Genomic DNA, 22249 nt, shown 5'->3' on the forward strand with positions numbered 1-22249 from the left:
TCCCACCCTCTCTTTCCTCTCCCCCACTACCCATGTCCATAAGTCTTTTTTCTATCTCTATGTCTCCACTGATGCCCTTCAAATAGGTTCATCAGTACTATCTTTCTAGATTCCACATATATGCATTAATATATTTGTTTTTCTCTTTCTGACTTACTTCACTGTATAATGGACTGTATCCATTGCTTTCTTAATTCCCCAAAAGAATTTGTCCAAGGAAATATTTTTTATAGCTACAAAAGTAATCAAGGCTGTTAGCAGTGAGGTTATCATTTTAGTGGATTCTGACTGAAAAGGATTTCCAACTATTTCAGTAGGACTAATTTGAAGACTCAGATTAAAGACATGGGCACTGTGCTGAGTGCTTTCTCATATGTAATCTCATTTAATTTACATAGCAACTTTGCAAATATATGATCACCATTTTTCAGGTGAGCAAATAAAGGCTCTGAGAGTTTAGGGAATTCACCCCCAAGTTACATGGCTAGTATGAGCTGTGACTTTCTTGAAAACCTCATCATCAAAAATCACAGTTATCCTTGAAATGAATTGCTCTTGAGCCTGAAGAGTTGAATTTGAATGTGCTTTTTTGAGAGATTAATGATTAACCTTAGAATTTAGAATAACAGCTTGGATGTTGGTAACATGCAGAAACGTATTTGCTGTAATAGAAAGAGAACAGAGTTGAACAGTCAGAAAAAAAATGGCATTTAGGAGTTTTGTGACCTTGAACAAATTACTGAACTTTCCTGAAATTTGGTCTCTGAAAAATGAAGACAGTAAGTGCCTAATTCACTCTTCAGAGATGGTTGTGAGACATGAATGGGACTCCGATTTAAAGGGTCTAAGAGTGTTTGTCACACAGTTAGTGCTTAATAAAGTTGAATTCTTTCTTCCTTCCTCCTTCTGGTCACAATTTGAATATCTGCGGTTTAACCCTGTCATTATACATTTTATTCTCAGGCTTTCTACCAACCCTTTTCTAACTGTAATAGGATTCTTAAGAATAATATTTAAATGTATCCATAATAACTAACATTTATGGAGTGTTTTACATGCATTATCTTTGAATTCTCACCACAGCTTTTTGAGGAAGATAGTATTATAATTATCATTTTCAATTTACAGATGAGGAAGCAGGCTGAGAGAGGGAGGTGATTGTCCAAGGACACACACATAGTAATGGCAGATATGAGATGAGACTAGATCTACCTTATATGCTTTTTTAAACAATATTTGTATTTATTTATTGGGCTGCAACAGGTCTTCACTGCAGCATGTAGGATCTAGTTCCCTGACCAGGGGTTGAACCCAGATCCCCTGGACTGGGAGTGCGGTGTCCTACCCACTGGACTACCGGGGAAGTCCCTCACCTTATATTCTTAATTACCATGTTCTGTTGCTTCCAGAAAGATAATCACTTGCCAGTGTTTCCTAGTCTGGAGAGATAGGTCCATGTGGAGGGGAGGGGGGTGGTCAACATCAGTCCTCTGGTTTTCTTGAGCCCAGGACTGTCAATTTTGGTTCTGAAGAATGGGTTGACTTGCTCATGTCTTTCTTTGGGAACTGGCATCTTGTGATGACTAATCTCATGTGTCAGTTGGACTAGACCATGGGATACTCAGAATAGACATTAATTTCTGAGTGTATCTGAGAGTATTTTTGGATCTGATGAGCATTTGAATAAGGGGACTCAGTCAAGCAGATTGACCTCCCAAATTTGGATGGACATCATCCAAATCCATTGAGGACCTGAACAGAACAAAGAGGCAGAGAAGGGGGGAATTCTCTCTCTCTGCCTGACTACTTGAGCTGGGACATCAGTGGTTTGCCCACAGGCTGGGACTTGTGCCATCAGAGCTTTTGGTTTTCAGACCTTTGGAATTGGAGTGAAATGTACACCATTGGCTTTCCTAGGTTGGTCTTTAGCTTGCAGGTGGCAGGTCATGGGGCTTCTCAGCCCCCATAATCACAAGAGCTAATTCCTCATTATCTGTCTGTCTCTCTGTCTATTTCTTTCTCCTGTTGGTTCTGTGTCTCTGGAGGGCCTGGACTAATACACATCTAATCAGGCTAATTTCTAATGTGATGCTTAATCTCCTATTATGATTTCCCCTGAGTTTTCTTGTAACTTTTCTAAGTAGCAGTAGGAGCAGTGGCAGCAGAACCAGCAAGAGTGATTTTGATCAAGTATGTACAGTTTCTGCAACTTTCTCCAGGGCTTCTAGAGCACCAAGAGGACTTGTCAGATGAAGGCTGCATCTGTATTACTAATGCCAGTGTTTGTCACTGATTTCTTTTTAATCTCATAGGTTTATTTTCCCTGACAAAGCTACCTCCCAGATTCTTCAGCTTTCTTTACCGTTTGTTCTAGTACCACTGCTTCCTCTTCTGTATGCCTTCTTGATGAGTAAGAGCAACAGCTGGTGTGACTGGAGCCCTTTATACTGTATAAAGCGCTGTGTAGTTTAATCTTGTCCCCACACTTTCATTGCCCTTGCTGTGCCTTCTGTTTGGAGCACACTGCCCCTTTTAGGTCTGGCAGACTCCTATTCAGGTTCCCAGGTGGCTCCGTGGGAAAGAATCCGCCTGCCAATGCAGGACGTGCAGGTTTGATCCCTGGGTCAGGATGTCCCCTGGAGAAGGAAATGGCAACCCACGCCAATATTCTTGCCTGGGAAATCCCACGGACAGAGGAGCCTGATGGGGCTACAGTCCATGGGGTCACAAAAGAGGCAGACACGACTTAGTGACTAAACAACAACTCCTATTCATCCTGTAAGACCTAGGTCAGATATCCTGTCTGAGGCTTTTGAATGTCCCAACATTCTGCCGCTTTGATAGCTTTGAGCATGCCAAGCATATCCAACTTTGGACCTTTGCATTGAGTAGTCTCTCAGGTTGGAACATTCTTTTCCCAGATTTCTGCATGACTTATTTCATTTCAGATTTCACTCAAAACTTACCTCCTTTGAGAGAGAGGCCTTCATCCTTCATAGACATTAGCCTGTTACTAATGTTGACAAATATTGATTAATTTAGCTCTCTAAATATCTGGTCCCATCACTTCATGGGAAATAGATGGGCAAACAGTGGAAACAGTGTCAGACTTTATTTTTCTGGGCTCCAAAATCACTGCAGATGATAACTGCAGCCATGAAATTAAAAGACGCTTACTCCTTGGAAGGAAAGTTATGACCAACCTAGACAGCATATTGAAAAGCAGAGACATTACTTTGCCAACAAAGGTCTGTCTAGTCAAGGCTATGGCTTTTCCAGTGGTCATGTATGGATGTGAGAGTTGGACTGTGAAGAAGGCTGAGCACCGAAGAATTGATGCTTTTGAACTGTGGTGTTGGAGAAGACTCTTGAGAGTCCCTTGGACTGCAAGGAGATCCAGCCAGTCCATTCTGAAGGAGATCAGCCCTGGAATTTCTTTGGAAGGAATGATGCTAAAGTTGAAGCTCCAGTACTTTGGCCACCTCATGCAAAGAGTTGACTCATTGGAAAAGATTCTGATGCTGGGAGGGATTGGGGGCAGGAGGAGAAGGGGACGACAGAGGATGAGATGGCTGGATGGCATCACTGACTCGATGGATGTGAGTCTGAGTGAACTCCGGGAGTTGGTGATGGACAGGGAGGCCTGGCGTGCTGTGATTCATGGGGTTGCAAAGAGTTGGACACGACTGAGCGACTGAACTGAACTGAACTGAACGCTAGGTGGAAAAAAAGAAAAGATTAATTGACTGTAGGTATGTGGGTTTATTTATGGCTGTCTATTCTGTTCCATTGATCCACATGTCTGTTTTTGTGCCACTACCACACTATTTTGATTACTATAGCTTTGTAGTATTGTCTAAAGTCTGGGAGGGTTATACTTCCTGCTATGTTCTTTTTTCCTCAGGATTGCTTTGGCAGTTATGGATCTTTTATGGTTCCATATAAATTTTGGGATTTTTTGGTAATAGTTTTGAGAGAAATGTAATTTGATAGAGATTGTTTCAAATCTGTAGATTGATTTGGGTGGTGCGGCCAACAACTCCCCATTTTTAAAGTGTGGGCTGCACATAATTTCCTTTCAAAGAGTAAAGTAGGGAAGTGACTAAAAAGAAAAAGGAGAGAGAATAGCATTATAGCAGAGAAAACTGACAAACACTACCTTCGTCAGGTGATTAGTATCAACAGTAATGTCACATTGACTGTTTGCACCCAGGCATATGATGTGATGAGACGGGTGCATTACCTCTCTGGTTTCCTTCCCCAATCATAGCCACAGACTGATCATTAGGAAAACATCAGATACACTTCAGTAGAAGGGAAACCCATAAAATACCTGAGCAGCTCTCCTCACAATGGTCAAGGTCATCAAAAACAAGGAGAATCTGGGAAATTGTCACAGCCAAGAGGGGAGACCTGATAGCTAAATGTGATACGGTATCCTGATGGGATTCTGGAACAGAAGGATACACTAGGTAAAAACTGAGGGAATCTGAATAAACTATCAGTTCAGTTCAATCGCTCAGTCATGTCCGACTCTTTGCGACCCCATGAATTGTGCACGCCATGCCTCCCTGTCCATCACCAACTCCCGGAGTTCACTCAGACTCACATCCATCGAGTCAGTGATGCCATCCAGCCATCTCATCCTCTGTCATCCCCTTCTCCTCCTGCCCCCAATCCCTCCCAGCATCAGAGTCTTTTCCAATGAGTCAACTCTTCACATGAGGTGGCCAAAGTACTGGAGTTTCAGCTTCAGCATCATTCCTTCCAAAGAAATTCCAGGGCTGATCTCCTTCAGAATGGACTGGTTGGATCTCCTTGCAGTCCAAGGGACTCTCAAGAGTCTTCTCCAACACCACAGTTCAAAGCATCAATTCTTTGGCGCTCAGCTTTCTTTACAGTCCAACGGACCTTTGTTGGCAAAGTAATGTCTCTGCTTTTCAATATGCTGTCTAGGTTGGTCATAACTTTCCTTCCAAGGAGTAAGCGTCTTTTAATTTCATGGCTGCAGTCACCATCTGCAGTGATTTTGGAGCCCAAAAAAATAAAGTCTGCCACTGTTTCCACTGTTTGCCCATCTATTTCCCATGAAGTGATGGGACCAGATGCCGTGATCTTTGTTTTCTGAATGTTGAGCTTTAAGCCAACTTTTTCACTCTCCACTTTGACTTTTATCAAGAGGTTTTTGAGTTCCTCTTCACTTTCTGCCATAAGGGTGGTGTCATCTGCATATCTGAGGTTATTGATATTTCTCCCGGCAATCTTGATTCCAGCTTGTGCTTCTTCCAGCCCAGTGTTTCTCATGATGTACTCTGCATATAAGTTAAATAAGCAGGGTGACAATATACAGCCTTGACGCACTCCTTTTCCTGTTTGGAACCAGTCTGTTGTTCCATGTCCAGTTCTAACTGTTGCTTCCTGGCCTTTAATAAAAATATCTACATTGGTTCATAAATTTTAATAAGTGTATTTTGGGAATGTAAGGGTGAGAGGGTGTTTAAGAACTCCCTGTATACTCTCTTCCTAATTTTTCTGTGAATTTAAAACTGTTCCAAAAAATAAAGTCTTTTAAAAAAAAATGCAGATGCTGGATGAAGTCACTGGGGGTGGGGCCCAGGAAGCTGCGGATTTCCACGTCTAGAGGCTTCCCAGGTGGCGCTAGTAGTAAAGAAAAAGTGAAAGAGAAAGTCGCTCAGTCATGTCCCACTCTTTGCGACCCTGTGGACTGTAGTCCATGGAATTCTCCAGGCCAGAATACTGGAGTGGGTAGCTTTTCCCTTCTCCAAGAGATCTCTCCCAAACCAGGTCTCCCGCATTACCAGCTAAGCCAAAAGGGAAACCCAAGAATATTGGAGGGGGTAGTGTATTCCTTCTCCAGTGGATCTTCCCGGCCTAGGAACTGAACCAGGGTCTCCTGCATTGGCAACCCACTCCAGTATTCTCGCCTGGAAAATCCCATGGATGGAGGAGCCTGGTGGGCTAGAGTCCACAGGGTCGCAAGGAGTCAGACACGACTGAGAGACTTCACATCACTTGTCCTGCATTGCAGGAGGGTTCTTTACCAACTGAGCTTTCAGGGAAACCCTAGTAAAGAGCCTGCCCGCAAATGCAGGAGAAATAGGAAACGGTCAGTTCGATTTCTGCATTGGGAGGATCACCTGGAGGAGAGCATGGCAATTCACTCTGGAATTCTTGCCTGGAGAAACCCATGGACAGAGGAGCCTGGCGGGCTGCACAGAGTCGGACACGACTGAAGCGATGTAGCACACACACTCACGTACTTACTATCAGTCAGTGTTTAAAAAATCACTGGCTCATCATACAGTTGGTTGCTTGGCTGCTCCCCACTTGGACAGGATTTAATCAAAGTCGTGGAGCCTGTCTCCTAGTCTCTGAGACCCTGGGCTGATACAGAACCTGGCTCAGGAAAGTGCTCCATAGAAGTGGACTGAATAATTAGTATTAACGACCAGTTCTGCATCTGTGATGGCACCCGTGGAGAGAAACGGTTAAAACAATAACCCCCTAAGTTCAGTTTCAACTAATCTTAATGACACAGCACTTGCTTGCAGTCATTTCTCTCTTGACTCCATCAGGAGGCATTTACCCTGGGCAATGCTGCAATTGTTAATGATTCCTGGTCCCCACTGCCTGGTCTTTGCAAGGCTGAAGTTGCTGTTTCCAGTCTTGGGGCATGTTCTCTGCTCCCATGGGTGCTGGGGGAATGAGAAGGCGTACAGGAAGGGGTGAGGGCCAGTCATCTGCAGATGTCCAGGTGCATGATGAGGGAGGTGCTAATTGAGCAGAGCTGGGAATCAGCCAGGCCACCGCCAGGGGCACCTGCTTGCTCATTCATAGACTCTTGTGGGGCACTGGCTTCCTGCTGACTGGCTGGAAGCTTGGGCCAGAGAAGCTCAGCAGCCTGGGGAACCTCTGCTGTAAACTCCAGAAGTGCTGGAATCTCCTCCCTCCTCTCGTGGCTTCCCTGTGGCCTGGTCTCATTTCCTGTCGTTTTCTTCCCAGGTTGGCTGTCATTTCCTGGCTTTGATCTTTGGCTCTAGCTTCTGGTCCCAGTTTCTTTTTGACTCTGGGGCAGCGGCATCTAAGCAGACTGAGCCTTTGCTGTTACATTCTCTGGCGCTGCCCTGGGATGCCCATTGTGTTCTGTCTTTGGAGGGACCACGTGAACTGTCAAAACAAATTCAAGAGCAGCTTTCAAAAAGGGCTCCGATGCATGAAACAGGAGCAGCAGCTGGCTCGCTCTGGGCCAGGCAGTGTGGTTTGCATGCATTCTCCCAGGTGCCCCTGAACACCAGCCCCGTGAAAAAATATAAACAGGCCCATTTCTCAGGAGGAGAAACTGAGGGCCAGAAAAGTTCAGTCCCTTGCCTCTAGTAAGTGGTAGAGATGGGCTTTGAATGCAGGTAGTCTCATGCTAGTGTATAAAGTAGGTTGATCCTTAACAGAAACGTATGCATTAACAGAGACTAAGTAATGGTGACTTAAAATAGGTTTTAAGTGACTTAACGAAAAATGGTGACTTAAAATAGGTTTATTTCTTTCCTAAAATTCCAAGCTAGGTCAAAGGGATGGAGAGGTGGGTGAGTGTAGCAGACGCATATGTATGATGAGATAGCCAAGGCTTCTCAAGACTTATCACATCTGTCCACCCAGATTACTGACATTGTAACACCTGTACCTGCCTGGGGCTCTCCCTGACCCCAGAGCACTCTGCCTGGAGTCAGAGTGCCCCCTTCTCTAGTATCCCTCAGTGAGTTTCCGCAGCTGTTGGTACATAACTACCCCAGCTCCCTCGCTCCTTGACCAGGACATCTGAGTCACATTCTTCTCTCTCCCAGTATTCCCCATTGTGACTGAGGTCCAGCTGCCCATATGCAGTCAGTAGGTAATGTACACCTCATTGATTTCTCTCCCTTCTCTGTTTCACTTCCCCACCCCCTAGTGGTGATTCCTGGAATCGCCTCTGAAATCAGTGCAGTGGAATCTTTCAGTTCAGTTCAGTTCATCCAGTTGCTCAGTCGTGTCCGACTCTTTGCGACAGGGCAGCCCAAACAAGTCCAGCCATGGTGTACTCTGCAGAGCCTCAGGGACCCAAGTTCCTTCTATCTTGTTGCTGCATCACCCCTCCCACCCCACCAGGGTGTTATCTTCATCTACATGATCAAAGCTGGTGTATTACCAATACATCCATTTTCTCATTCCTGAGAACAAATAGAAAGTGAAGAGCAAGAAGCTTCTTTTTAAAAAATGTTTTATCGTGACAAAAGTCACATAAAACATAATATTTTAACCATATTTAACTGTACATTTCAGGGGCACTAAGTACATTCACACTGTTGTTCAACTGTCACGACCATCCATCTCTCAAATCTTCACTTTCCTAAGCTGAAACTCTATTAGAAGGGATGGGGGAATGGATTGGGAGGTTAGGATTGATACATACACAGTACTGTGTATAAGGTAGATGACCAGTGAGAACCTACTGTATAGCACAGGGGGAAAAAGGTGCAGTCTGTTTGTGGGACATGCATTGTTAACTTTAAAAATGCATTCCAATATACAGTAGGTGCAGACAAGCACTGTTTGATTTCACTTATATGTGCTCCCTAGAATGGTCAAATTCATAGAATCAGGGAGTACATTGGTAGATGCTAGAGGCCAAGGGTGGGGAGGTGAGGGGGTGGGAAGGGGAGTGAGGACTAAATATTAGTACAGAAGAAGGTTCTTTTGAGTGACATGACCCAGGAGTAGTGCACATCACTTTCCCTTATATCCCATGGGTCACAGTCTCGTCACATAGTCATAGCTGTCTGCAAGGGAGTCCTTGTGCTCAGTGAAAACTCCAGAGTTCCATCTCTAAAAGGAAAGAGTGGAAGATGGATTGGCATGAGGTGGGCTTCCCTGGCTCAGTGGTAAAAAATCTGCTTGGCAATGCAGGAGACATGGGTTCCATTCTTGGGTCAGGAAGATCCCCTTTAGAAGGGCAGGGCAACCCACTCCAGTATTTTTGCCTGGGAAATCCCATGGAGAGAGGAGCCTGGCAAGCTGCAGTGGGGTTGGAAAAGAGTCAGCATGACTGATCATCTAAACAACAATAACAGAGACACTACACTGTACTGTTTCTAAGCAATCGAGGGGGAGGGAGTGGGGGTGTGGGTGGATTGTGGTGAGGTTAAAAAGGCAACCTGGGTGAGAATATGCAGGAAGCTGTTAGGCAGGTTAATGAATTATGGCTCTCTTTGCTGGGCAACCCACTCCAATATTCTTGCCTGGAGAATCCCCGTGGACAGAGGAGTCTGGTGGGCTGCAGTCCATGGGGTCGCAGAGAGTCAGACACAACTGAGCGACTAAGTACAAATGAAGAAACACTTCTGTTAAATAAGGGCTTCCCTGGTAGCTCAGCTGGTAAAGAATCTGCCTTCTATGCGAGAGACCTGGGTTCTATTACTGGGTTCGAAGACCTCCTGGAGAAGAGAACAGCTACCCACTCCAGTATTCTGGCCTGGAGAATTCCATGGCCAGAGAAGCCTTGCAGGCTACAGTATTCTGGCCTGGAGAATTTCACGGACAGAGAAGCCTGGCAGGCTACAGTCCATGGGGTTGCAAAGAGTCAGACACGACTGAGTGACTTTCACTTGGCGGTGATGGTGGGGGATGGTCACTGTTTTCAACAGACCTGTGACCTGATGGAATTAAATTTTTAAAAAGAGTGCTCTGTTAACGGATTGGGAGATTGGAATTGACATGTATACACTACTGTGTATAAGATAGATAACTAAGGAGAACTGTCTGTATAGCATAGAGATCTCTACTGAATGCTCTGTGGTCACCTAAATGGGAAGGAAATCCAAAAAAGAGGGGACTATATGTATACTGCTGCTGCTGCTGCTAAGTCGCCTCAGTCATGTCAGATTCTGTGCAACCCCATAGATGGCAGCCCACCAGGCTCCCCCGTCCCTGGGATTTTCCAGGCAAGAGTACTGGAGTGGGTTGCCATTGCCTTCTCCAGACTATATGTATACTGATTCACTTTGCTGTACAGCAGAAACTAGCACAACATTGTAAAGCAACTGTGCACAGGGAAAAGTCCTCTGTTGACAGCGAGCAGTCGAGTTGACCAGGGAGGACTGGAGTCGGGTCAGCAAGTGGCTGACTTGTGCGAGGATCCAGCAGAGAGCCTAATCGGGGGCACTGACAGTGGGGACAGAGATGAAGTCAGGGTATGTTTAATCGGTATTGAGATGAGAGTTCAGGAAAGCATTTGAGTTTCAAAGCTAGACTCCTGGGTTTTGTATTCAGAGATCCGGGACACTGGGGAGCAGTTTCAGCTCAGCCTAGAGGCAGTTTCTTACACGAGAGAAAGTTGCTTTTCTGTGGTTCCAGGCATGCCAACTGAGTGGCCTGAGACAGCCAAGTCACACAATTTCTTTGCTTGCGAGACAGGGATTCTTAGCTTTTGTGGGGTAATTGCTACAGTGAATAAAGAGGGGATGATCCTTTGCATGCAAAATCAATTCAGTCATGTCCGACTCTGCGACCCTTTGGACTCTAGCTGGCCAGGCTCCTCTGCCTCTGGGATTTCCCAGGCAGGAATACTGGAGTGGGTTGTCATTTCCTTCTCCCTTCCTGACCCAGGGATCGAACGCGCGTCTCTTAAGTCTCCTGCATTAGCAGGCAGGTTCTTTACCACTAGCACTACCTAGGAAGCCCATGATCAACTTTGAGGGTGAGTTAAGTGGAAAAATTTTATAATGAGGAAGACTCAAGAAAGTGTTGAGAAGGCTGAGATCTGAGAGGGAGCATATCACATAGGGACATTTGAAAGCGGCAGCTTTCAGAGAGGCTCTTGGCGTATTTGTTGGTATGTTCTTGTTGTTCAGTCACTCAGTTGTGTCCGACTCTTTGCGGCCCCATGGACTGCAGCATGCCAGGCTTCCCTGTCCTCCACCATCTCCTGGAGTTTGCTCAAACTCTTGTCCATTGACTCAATATGGCATCCAACCATCTCGTCCTCTGTTGTTCCCATTTCCTCTTGCCCTCAATCTTTCCCAGCATCAGGGTCTTTTCTAATAGGTTGGCTCTTCGCATCAGGTGGCCAAAGTAATGGAGCTTTGGCTTCAGCTTCAGTCCTTCCAATAAATATTCAGGGTTGATTTCCTTTACAACTGACTAGTTTGACTCTTTGGTGTCCAAGGGACTCTCAAGAGTCTTCTCCAACACCACACTTAGAAAGTATCAGTTCTTCAGTGCTCAGCCTTCTTATGGTCCAACTCTCACATCCATACATGACTACTGGAGAAACTATAGCTTTGACTAGACAGACCTTTGTTGGCAAAGTCATGACTCTGCTTTTCAATATGCTGTCTAGGTTGGACACAGCTTTTCTTACACTGGGTGGAAAAACAGACTTCGGTGTCTAGCACCTAAGAGCACCAAACCTGAGCTCTCCCAAACCAAACCTCTCCCACCTGAGCTGTGTGACCTCAGGCAAGTTACTCAACCTCTCTGAACCTCAGGTGCCACCTTGGGAAAGCAGAAACAAACATGACTTTGTCACAAGACTATTGTGAATATTACATGACGGTGTGTGATGTGCCCAGCACAGAGCCTGGCACACGAAAGGTGCTTAACAAAGGTGAATTTCCCCATCTGTCTAAGAAGAACCGAAAGATCTATTTGATTCTGTTGGTTTAGTTAAAAAAAAAAAATGGAGCCGGGGGTGGGGGTGTGAATTCAGACAGGAAAAATCACCCCCTCTGATATTTGGAATTCAGTCAAGGGAACCTGGTTGTCTGACTCGAATTTTCTTTTTCCACCAGTTGTGTTGGCATGGTCTCAGCATGGCGTTTGTCAGAGCCACTTGCTAGAATACCAAAAGAAGAGACTCTGTGGAAATACAAGGCAGGATTGATATGGTGACTTTGGAAACATAAAATAGGGTGACATGAAATCGATTAAATCATGTTTCCCCTCCCACCTCAGGGTAATGACTCCAGGATTGAGGGGAACGGCTCCAACAGAAGGGAGAGGGAGCCATAGTTGCGGTCCATATGCCCGCTTCATTTTGCAGTCACGCCTAGTGGCCCATCTGTTCGTGGCTGCCTGGTCTAGCCAGGGGGCTTATAAAACGGTATCCACATCTATGGATGCCTTCACTCAGCAGCTGGGAGGATGAGGGAGACCCTCATCCAACACTAGGCGCTTTCTGTGGCACCTTCATGCCTCCCTCCACTCCTGTTTTCTCCTATTTGCCTTTCAATGTCACTTAAATATAGTTCTCAGTTATTGTTATTTGTAGCAGAATGTAAAAAGGAAAGGATGCTAAAATTGATGGAATTCCTGTTCTGTGCTAGGTACTCGCTGGACACTGTGTCTAATATGTCATTGTCTAATCATTCCCATCAGGTAGGCATGATGAAGAAACTTAGGCTCTGAGAAATTAAGTCACTTTTCCAAGTCCATACACTAGGAGATGGTGGCACTGGCGTCAGCCTCTAGTCCCTCTCTGCAGAGATTTTACTCTTAGACTAATGATGAATAACAATTAGAATACCCTAACGCACCCACCCACCCACATTCACACCCTATCATCACCACCACCAAGAGAGGCACACCCACCCACACAGATACACACACACCCATCACCACTACCATCATGCCAACCAACACTTTCTAGGTTTTTGTCTCTCCTAACAGATGATCTCTTACTTTCAGTTTGAACTGAATGACTTCTTTGATGCTAAAGAATGAGCTCCCTCTAGTGGCAGAGTGTGGTTTGGCACAACCTCACTTCCTTGGGGACACAGGTAAATATAGAAAGACAGACACTTTCTTTCATGTACTACAGTCTTGTCAAAAGACATATTATTGAAGACTTTCTTAATACAGTGAAAAGAAGGAATCCAGATCTGGGCAGATCCCCATTGCAAAGTTAATGCCAAGGGGAATGAGGACCTCTTTATCCCAGCGTAGCGAGAGGACAGTGGCATTAGCTACTGTGAAAACTCTGTTTTCACAGAGTTCTGTGATTTCCTGAGTTTTCACATAGTGTCTCAGAATCGTCACAACATCCCTGGGAGGCAGGCGTTCCTACTTTATAGTTAAGTGAGCTAGAAATCAGTGTTGTTAAGTGGCTTTTTCAAGGTTACACAGCTGGTCAGTAGAGGAGCCATAATTCTAATTTGGGGGTTCTTGTACTCTTTAAACTACACCAGGGAGGTTTTCCAGTACAGAATCAGTTCTTTATCACGGTGGGTTGTCTGTCAGGTGAGGGACAGGTAATCATGGTGATAGATATCAGGATTAAATGAGACAGGTGAAATTATAACAGATGGCTATAATTTCCTGTCACTTGTCCCACTCGCCTCTGGCCCATCCTCTCGCTGTGCCAGAAAGATTAAAATAAAAACCACAAATTCCACTGGATCCTTGCTTGAAAACCCCCGCGGCTCCCATGACTCTCAGGATAGAGCCCGGACTCTTAGGCTTGGCACTCACAGCCTTTCCCAATCAGAACTCTCCTTACCTCTCCAGGCAACTTCTCTTTTTCCACCTTAACTTTCTTTCACATTAGGAAACTCACCTTTTTCATCTTTCCCGACAAATATTAGCCCCTGTTATATCCTGTGCCACCTTCTCCATCCGGAGTGATTCTACTAACTTTCCTGTTCCAGGTGAGATGTCACCGCTATCTGAAGAGTCGTGGAATCTCACGGATTACGCTCTGTGCTCCCTTCTCGGCTCTTCTCACATTTGATACGTAATGTTACTTTAAGTGCCTTTCTCCCTCTCTGTCTGTCTGTGTTTCCATCTCTCAGTTGCTGCTTAGTTCATCTCTGGGTCCTTAGCACCTGACATAGTTCCTGGCACATGAGGAGTTGACGAGATGTTTGCTGAGCGTCTACAGGAAAGGTACAGAGTGTTTTCTTTGGGAATTATGGACAGAATCCAAGCCCGCTTGATGTGTAAATGGTGTTTAGGGCTCCTTGACAATTTGTCATAAAAATTTGTTGTGAGCCTGCAATTCAAATGCCTTTGGCCATGGTGTTAAATTCAGTGTAAAAATAAAAAGTACTTTTAGGGGAAAAAATGATGCAAATAAGACCACTTGGTTAACTGTGGGGCTTTTTTCACCATACTTCTACAAATGCTTTTGAGCATGAGGAAGAGATGAGTGTTTGTGGCTTCTTCAGTGAGTCGGCCTTGAAAGGTCTGGGCTATTGTACAGCCCAGATGCGGTTGAGCCGGTCACCACCAGAGGGCGCTGGCGGCGAGAGTGTGCCATCCCCTTCTCCATGGGCTACTGGGGACCACTGTCCCTTCAGGAACCCATGGAGATCTGACCCAGCTGCTCCATATCCCACCTTCCCTGAGTTAAGTTTTGAATTATTTTAATGATCATCTATAAAATCTTATGATTAAACAAATTAAGCCAGAGTCTTTGACCCTCCCTAAGCCATAAAGAAAGTTGAGCGCCGAAGTATTGATGCTTTTGAACTGTGGTGTTGGAGAAGACTCTTGAGAGTCCCTTGGACTGCAAGGAGATCCAACCAGCCAATCCTAAAGGAAATCAGTTCTGAATATTCATTGGAAGGACTGATGCTGAAGTTGGAACTCCAATACATTGGCCACTTGATGCAAATAACTGACTCATTGGAAAAGATCCTGATGCTGGAAAGATTGAAGGCAGGAGGAGAAGGGGACGACAGAGGATGAGATGGTTGGATGGCATCACTGACTTGATGCATGAGTTTGAGTAAGCTCCAGAGTTGGTGATGGACAGGGAAGCCTGGCTTGCTGCAGTCCATGGGGTTGCAAAGAGTTGGACAGGACTGAGCCACTGAACTGAACTGCTTCTGTGGCATCCTTGACCAATGATCTTTCAGCCTCTGCTTGAAGCTAGTGGCCTTAATGCTCTGGAGACAGGCCATCAGTTGTTATTACAAACACTTTCCTTAAGTATTGATCGAAACTCTGCCTCCTTTAACATCCCCCTTGCTAGTTGCTGGGTATGGGAAGAACAAAATCCTCTTTTCTTCCCTCCAAAAAAAAATTTTCCCCTGTCACCAGCTTTTGAACCCATCTTGCTCAGAGGCTTTGCTGGTGGCTGCCCATGAGCAGTCTCCTCGTGGGCTTGGAGGTCTGCCTGAGTGTGGGCTGCACACAGCTGTCACTGCGAGTGTGAAATGCAAAAGAGCGTCTGCCGGCTGCCCGCCAGTACGGATGTGTCCTCAGCTTCCTCTGGTGGGAGACGGTCAAGGCTGCAAAAGAAGTATTTATTACACACTATGATAACAGGAATTAAAAATGCTCCCTCAATCATAAAAATCAGTGGTTTCATTTGCTGGGTTTGCTGCCAATGCCTGTCCATATGCAGAGCTCGTTTTTATAGTTACACTGATAAGGTGCATATTTCATGTGCTTTTCTCTGCCCAATGAATCCGATTTTTCCTGTCATTTGAAAGTGACTGGAATTATTTCAAAGGCTGTAGGACAGGTCTATGAAGGGAAGCACGTTGACTGACTCATGTGTGGCCTGCTGTGGGACAGGCAGATGTTCCCAGGTGATCGTGGATTGAGAGCAACTGGTGCCAATCCCTCCCATGCCCACAGGCCAGCAGTGGCTGCCAGGGACCTGGCCCGGACTGAGTCATCCCAGTCTGCGAACGGTGGTCAGTGGGGCTTCAAACACTCCATGGGGTCTGCAGAACTCCTGCTGCCTTCAGCCTGCTGCCCACGGAGCTTGAGGAGGGCTCTGGTTTGTTCATACCCACAAAACTCCCACCACCTGGCTCTGTCTGCCTGGGTCTCTGTCCTGATTTCCAGTCCCCTCACAGGGAGCCCAGCCCAGCCCCTGTGGTCACATGCACTGTCCCAATGCTGCTGTGCTGGACGCTGGGATGACCATTCAGATCCCTCTCAGCAATGCAGGCTGCAGTCCTCCAGCTGCCAGGAGTGTTACCCTCAGACCCCTCTCTAGCGTCACCTCCACTGTAGACAGCTGCCTCGCCGAAGTCCTGGCCCCTTCCTTGGCCGCCTCCATGATATAGCAGGGAAATAAAGGCCTTGCCGGCTCCCTGCAAGCCTGGCAGCTATGAAGGGCCTCAGAGTGGAGGCCTCGGTTGAGGCTCCATCACAGCCCAGCTTCTCCCTCTCCCCAGTTCTGCCCCCTTCCCTCCCTTTCCTTCCATGGGTGGTGATCCCCCAGATCACACCCGAGTAAACCTTCTCTATGCATTCTTCAGAGGTGAAAAATGAGGCTTAGAGAGGCCATGGCTTTTCCAAAATCAGATTTCATGATGTCTTTAATATAGAGCAGGTAAATAAGTCTATTTACCCCTCACTTTTTTGGTATTTGGGGACACTGTGTAAATTTGGAGACTTGCAGCTTCCCAGAAAAGATAAGACCAAGTAGAAACAAATGCAAGAACAGGATTGGACTGTGAGGGTATGTGGTGAACGGTGCGCAGCCAGCTCCCCTTGTCCTGCACGTTCTCCTTCCTCCCCGTCTTGATGTTCTCACGCAGACTCCAGGGCAGGGAGACTCCCTGCACAGTGATCAGAGACCAGAGGGGCTCCTCAGTGAGACAGTGACAGGTCCAGGAAGTCAGGGGCTGGCGGGCCAAACTCGCTGTGTGCTTGGACCCTGTGGCGTGCATTTGGATTGTGGCCTTTAAAGTCCCAGTGGCTGTGGGAGTCTCTGGCCACCCGATTTTCCCCAGGTGGGTTTGAATCCATTCCTGCCTCACAGGATGCACTGATGCCCTCAACACGTGCTCTCTCCTCTCTGCCCCCAACCCATCCAGGCTGAACCACGACGAGGGCATTCCTGGCAGGAACGGTGGGGGAGGGTGGACTTGGCGGTGCATCAGCCTCTTTGTTAGAGTAGGGATGGGGCTCCTGGCATGGGTCCCTGTGACCCTGGCTGTTGCCTGAAATGTGCCCCTTCCCCCTGCCTCCGCTTCTTGTATCAGGACACCCACTTCCGGCAGTGATTTTACTACTCCTGAGTTCCTCTAAATCTTGATGGATTCCCTATGATTGGCCTGTGTTCTAGTTTTCCTGCTGAGTTCTGTGTGGTGGAGGGGGACTCCCTTCTTTAAGGCTGCCTTCCTGTTTCCCGACTCCAGTCCTCTTACCCTGACCCCCAGTGCCAACGGTGGGCCCACCTTCTGGTTGGGCATTGTCCATTTTTTGTTTATGATTAATAGCCCAGGATCCAGCCTTATGCCTGGCACATAGTAAGAGCTGAATACATATTTTTTAAATAAATAAATTGTAAACATTTAAGGGAAAGAATACGGTTCCCCAGGTGTTTCAGTGGTAAAAAAAAAAAAAAAAAAAATCTGCCTGTAATGCAGGAGATGCAAATTTGATCCCTGGGTCATGAAGATCCCTTGGAGAAGGAAATGGCAACCCACTCCAGTATTCTTGCCTGGGAAATCCCATGGACAGAGGAGCCTGCTGGGCTGCTGTCCATGGGGTCACAAAAGAGTTGGACACGACTTAGCAACTAAACAGCAACAACAAGGTAAAGGATGTTGCAGGAATGGATGGTGATCGGTTATTTGTTTTCAAAGCCAGCATGATATAAAATGCTTGCATTGTTTTTCACCAAAACCTAACCTGTTAGAGAAACCTAAGACTGATCTCCCTAGATTTTAAGAGGTGCCAGAGGACTTAATTTAACATGCTGCAACTCTTCAGATTTCAGAGCAGTTACCTTGGATGCTTTTGCTGTATAATCCTAAATCCTGTTCACAATTCTGCCATTTGGATTTGGTGTGTATTCCCGTCCACTTGGGGATAAACGGCCTTTTTAATGATTCTTTGATAAAATGACTCCAGCCATCTTTGCTGTTCGAAACCCAAATGCACGCAGATATTTATTTATAAACACACCATCTCATGTGGTGTGAAGGGATTCAGATACTCTTTGGAGATACTTCCACTCTAAGAATTCACTTTTTGAAAATGAAACTTTGTGGTTGTTCCCTGTGGGGAAATTTTTTAAAAATTTTACTTATTTTTAATTGAAGGATAACTGCTTTACAGAATTGTATTGGTTTTCTACCAAACATCAACATGAATCAGCCATAGGTTTATCTAAGTCCCTGTGGGGAAATTTTGTGATTGTTCCCTGTGGGGAGACCAGCCAATTGACTGAGAAAGGGCAAGGACTTCCCTGGTGATCCAGTGGTTAAGACTCCTTGCATCCATTGCAGAGGGCCTGGGTTTGATCCCTGGTTTGGGAACTAAGATCCCATGTACCGAGCAGCATGGCCAAAAAAAAAAAAAAAAAAAAAAGGAAAAAAGACACCTACATGTACTGCAGGCTCAATTAAAAAACAAAAATAAAGGGCAATAATAGGGCTGGGCATAAGCTGCATGTGAGGCTGACTTGGGGAGGTGGCCGAGGGTAGGAGATTTCCCCTAGGCCCTCCCTTTGCTGCTGCCTGTTCTTGGGCCATCATTGCGGAATGTCCTGGGCCCAGTTCCTGGAAGTTAGCTTGTGTTCCAGAATGCCTGCCTCCACGTGCGGTGGTGGAGCCACTTCTGCATGCTCTGGATTTTCACATATTGTTCACATGGCCTCTGTCATGGACCGAATTGTGTTTCCTCTAATTCGCATGTTGAAGCCCCAGCCCCCGATGTGACTGTATTTTGAGAGAGGGCCTCTAGATGCTTCCCTGGTGGCTCAGATGGTAAAGAATCTGCCTGCCATGCGGGAGACCTGGGTTCCATCCCTGGGTTGGGAAGATCTCCTGGAGAAGAGAACAGTTACCAACTCCAGTATTCTGGCCTGGAGAACTCCATGGACAGAGGAGCCTGGCAGGCTACAGTCCTTGGGGTTGCAAAGAGTTGGACAGGATTGAGCGACTTTCACTTTCACTTTAGATGAGGAAGCCAGAAAGGGAGGCTGGCATCTGATGGAACTGGTGTCCTTATAGCAAGAGGAAGCATTCTTCCTGTGTGAGCACAGAGGAAAGGCCATGCGAGGACTCAATGGCGAGGGGACGTCTGTTGGCCAAGAAGAGAGTCCTCACCAGAAAGCAAGTTTGCTGGCACCGTGATTGTGGACTTCCAGCCTCCGGAACTGTGAGATATAAATGTTTTTGTGCCACTCAGTCTGCGGTACTTTGTTATGGTGGCTCAAGGAAACTGAGGCAGCCTTCTCATGGGTTTTCTTTCTTCTTTCTCCCCGGGGACATTGTCTTAGTTTCCTAGGGCTGCCGAAACAGATCACCATACTCTTGGTGGTTTAAAGTAGCGGAAATTCATTCTCTTACACAGTTTCAAGAAATCAAGGTGCTGGCAGGGTCACACTCCCTTGGAAGTTGAAATCAAGTCTGAAATCAAGGTGCTGGCAGGGTCACACTCCCTTGGAAGTTTCTGGTTTGGAATCCTCCTTGCTGCTTCATGCTTCTGCTGGCTCTAGGGCTTCCTTCCTTGGCTCTGCCAGCAGAACTCAGATCGCTTCTCCTTCTCTCTGAATCTTCTCCTGCCACTTGTCATTGGATTTAGGGTCTGCCCAGATAATCTGGGCTTCCCTGGTGGCTCAGACGATAAAGAATCTGCCTGGAATGCAGGAGACCTGAGTTCCATCCCTGGGTCAGGAAGATCACCTGGAGAAGGGAATGACTACCCATTCTAGTATTCTTGTTTGGAGAATTCCATGGACGGAGGAGCCTGGCAGGCTACAGTCCATGGGATCACAAAGAGTTGAATATGACTAAGCAACTTTCACTTTCAGATAATCCAGGATAATCTCATTTTGAGATCCATAACTTAATTATATCTCCAAAGACTCTTTTTGCAATAAAGGACATGCTCACAGGTTTTGGGGGTTAGGATTGAGATGTGGTTTTTTTTTTTTTTAATTTTTATTTTATATTGAAGTATAGTTGATTTACAATATTGTGTTAGTTTCAACTGTATAGACAAAGTGGTTAAGTTATACATATACATATATCCATTCTTTTTCAGATTATTTTCTCATATAGGCTATAAAACAATATTGGATAGAGTTCCATATCATTTACAGTAGATCCTTATTGATTATCTATTTTATGTATAGTGGTGTGTATGTTTGGAGAAGGCAATGGCACCCCACTCCAGGACTCTTGCCTGGAAAATCCCATGGACGGAGGAGACTGGTAGGCTGCGACAAGAGTTGGACACGACTTCACTTTCACTTTTCACTTTCATGCATTGGAGAAGGAAATGGCAACCCACTCCAGTGTTCTTGCCTGGAGAATCCCAAGGACGGGGGAGCCTGGTGGGCTGCCATCTATGGGGTCGCACAGAGTCGGACACGACTGAAGCGACTTAGCAGCAGCAGTGTATATGTTAATCCTGAACTCCTAATTTATCCCCCTGCCCATCCATCCCCTTTGGTAACCAGATTCTGAAGCCTGTGAGTCTGTTTCTATTTTGTAAATAAGTCCATTTGTATCATTTTTTTGGTTTGTTTTTAGATTCCACATGTAAGTGATATCATATGATAATCTCTAGTTCCATTTGTGTGAAATACGTGCTTCCGTGTCCTGGTTGTTATAAATATTATAGTGCTGCACTGAACAGTGGGATGCATTTATCTTTTCAAATTATGATTTTCTCTGGATATATGGCCAGGAGTGGAATTGCTGGGTCATGTGGTAGTTCTGTTTTTAGGTTTTAAAGGAACCTCCATACTGTGCTCCATAGTGGCTGCACCAATTTACATTTCTGCTAAGTATGAGGGTTCCCTTTTCTCTATGTCCCTCTAGCGTTTATTGTGTGTGTGTATATATATATATATATATATATATTTTCATCATGGCCATTCTGACAGGTGTGAGGTGATACCTCTCTGTAGTTTTGATTTGCATTTCACTATGGCACCCCACTCCAGTATTCTTGCCTGGGAAATCCCATGGACGGAGGAGCCTGGTAGGCTGCAGACCATGGGGTCGCTAAGAGTCGGACACCACTGAGCGACTTCACTTTCACTTTTCCCTTTCATGCATTGGAGAAGGAAATGGCAACCCACTCCAGTGTTCTTGCCTGGAGAATCCCAGGGACGGGGGAGCCTGGTGGGCCGCCGTCTATGGGGTCGCACAGAGTCGGACACGACTGAAGCGACTTAGCAGCAGCAGTAGTAATGTTTTAGTATTTAGTAATGTCGAGCATCTTTTCATGTGCTTTTTGGCTATCTGTGTGTCTTCTTTGGAGAAACGTTTATTTAGATCTGCCCATTTTTTAATTGTTTTTTTTTTTTTTTGATAGTGAGCTGCATGAGCTATTTGTATATTTTAGAGATTAATGCATTTGTCAGTTGCTTCATTTACAAATATTTTCTCCTCATCTATGGGTTGAGATGTATTTTTTGGGTCACCATTCAGTCCACTATTGATGGGTTATTTTATATAAATGATGAACAAAATTTTTGTGTTTCTTGGTAGATAAGCAGGAAACCCTTTTGACAGATATGAGCTTATGAGATCCTGACAAATGCTGAGAGAGTAGCTCTTGTCAGAATCTCTATTTAAGAGGAGGAAAGGGTGTTAGAAGTGACTTGCTTATGGCTATACAGGGAACACATTATGTGGCTATATTTTAATCCAGGATTTCCTTTCTCCAGATTCCATGTTCTTCTCACTCTGCCCCTCAGTATCTCACTCTATATGGATGAAATAAAGATGATAGTGTTAAAAAGAGTAACTACGAACCTGTGTTCAGTACTCTGGGCCTGGCCCTTTGCAAAGAATTTTATTTGCATCAACCCATTTCCTCTTCACCACAACTCTAAAAGGTAGTTGGTTTTAATATGTACATTTTACATCAAAGACAGTGAAGCACAGAAATCTGAAGTTAGTTGTCCAAGCCTCCCAGCTTGGCAAACTGCAGAGCTGGGATCTGAATCCAGGTCTGTCTCAAGACTCTACACATGGACATCACTAGGTGCCAACACTGAAATCAGACTGATTATATTCTTTGCAGCCACAGATGGAGAAGCTCTATACAGTCAGAAAAAACAAGATCAGGAGCTGACTGTGGCTCAGATCATGAACTCCTTATTGCCAAATTCAGACTTAAACTGAAGAAAGTAGGGAAAACCACTAGACCATTTAGGTATGACCTAAATCAAACCCCTTATGATTATACAGGGGAAGTGAGAAATAGATTTAAGGGACTAGATCTGATAGACAGAGTGCCTGATGAACTATGGACGGAGGTTCATGACACT

The 22249-nt window shown here is 45.6% G+C and overlaps 1 long non-coding RNA gene across 1 annotated transcript in view; it reads left to right on the forward strand.

Moving 5' to 3' along the window:
• LOC109563316 (uncharacterized) overlaps window positions 1-22249 on the forward strand; it is a 119932-nt gene that overhangs the window by 20583 nt on the left and 77100 nt on the right. The gene's annotated exons all lie outside the window — the stretch shown is intronic.

This window comes from Bos indicus, chromosome 8 (assembly GCF_029378745.1).
Source record: "Bos indicus isolate NIAB-ARS_2022 breed Sahiwal x Tharparkar chromosome 8, NIAB-ARS_B.indTharparkar_mat_pri_1.0, whole genome shotgun sequence".
Lineage (NCBI taxonomy): Eukaryota > Metazoa > Chordata > Mammalia > Artiodactyla > Bovidae > Bos > Bos indicus.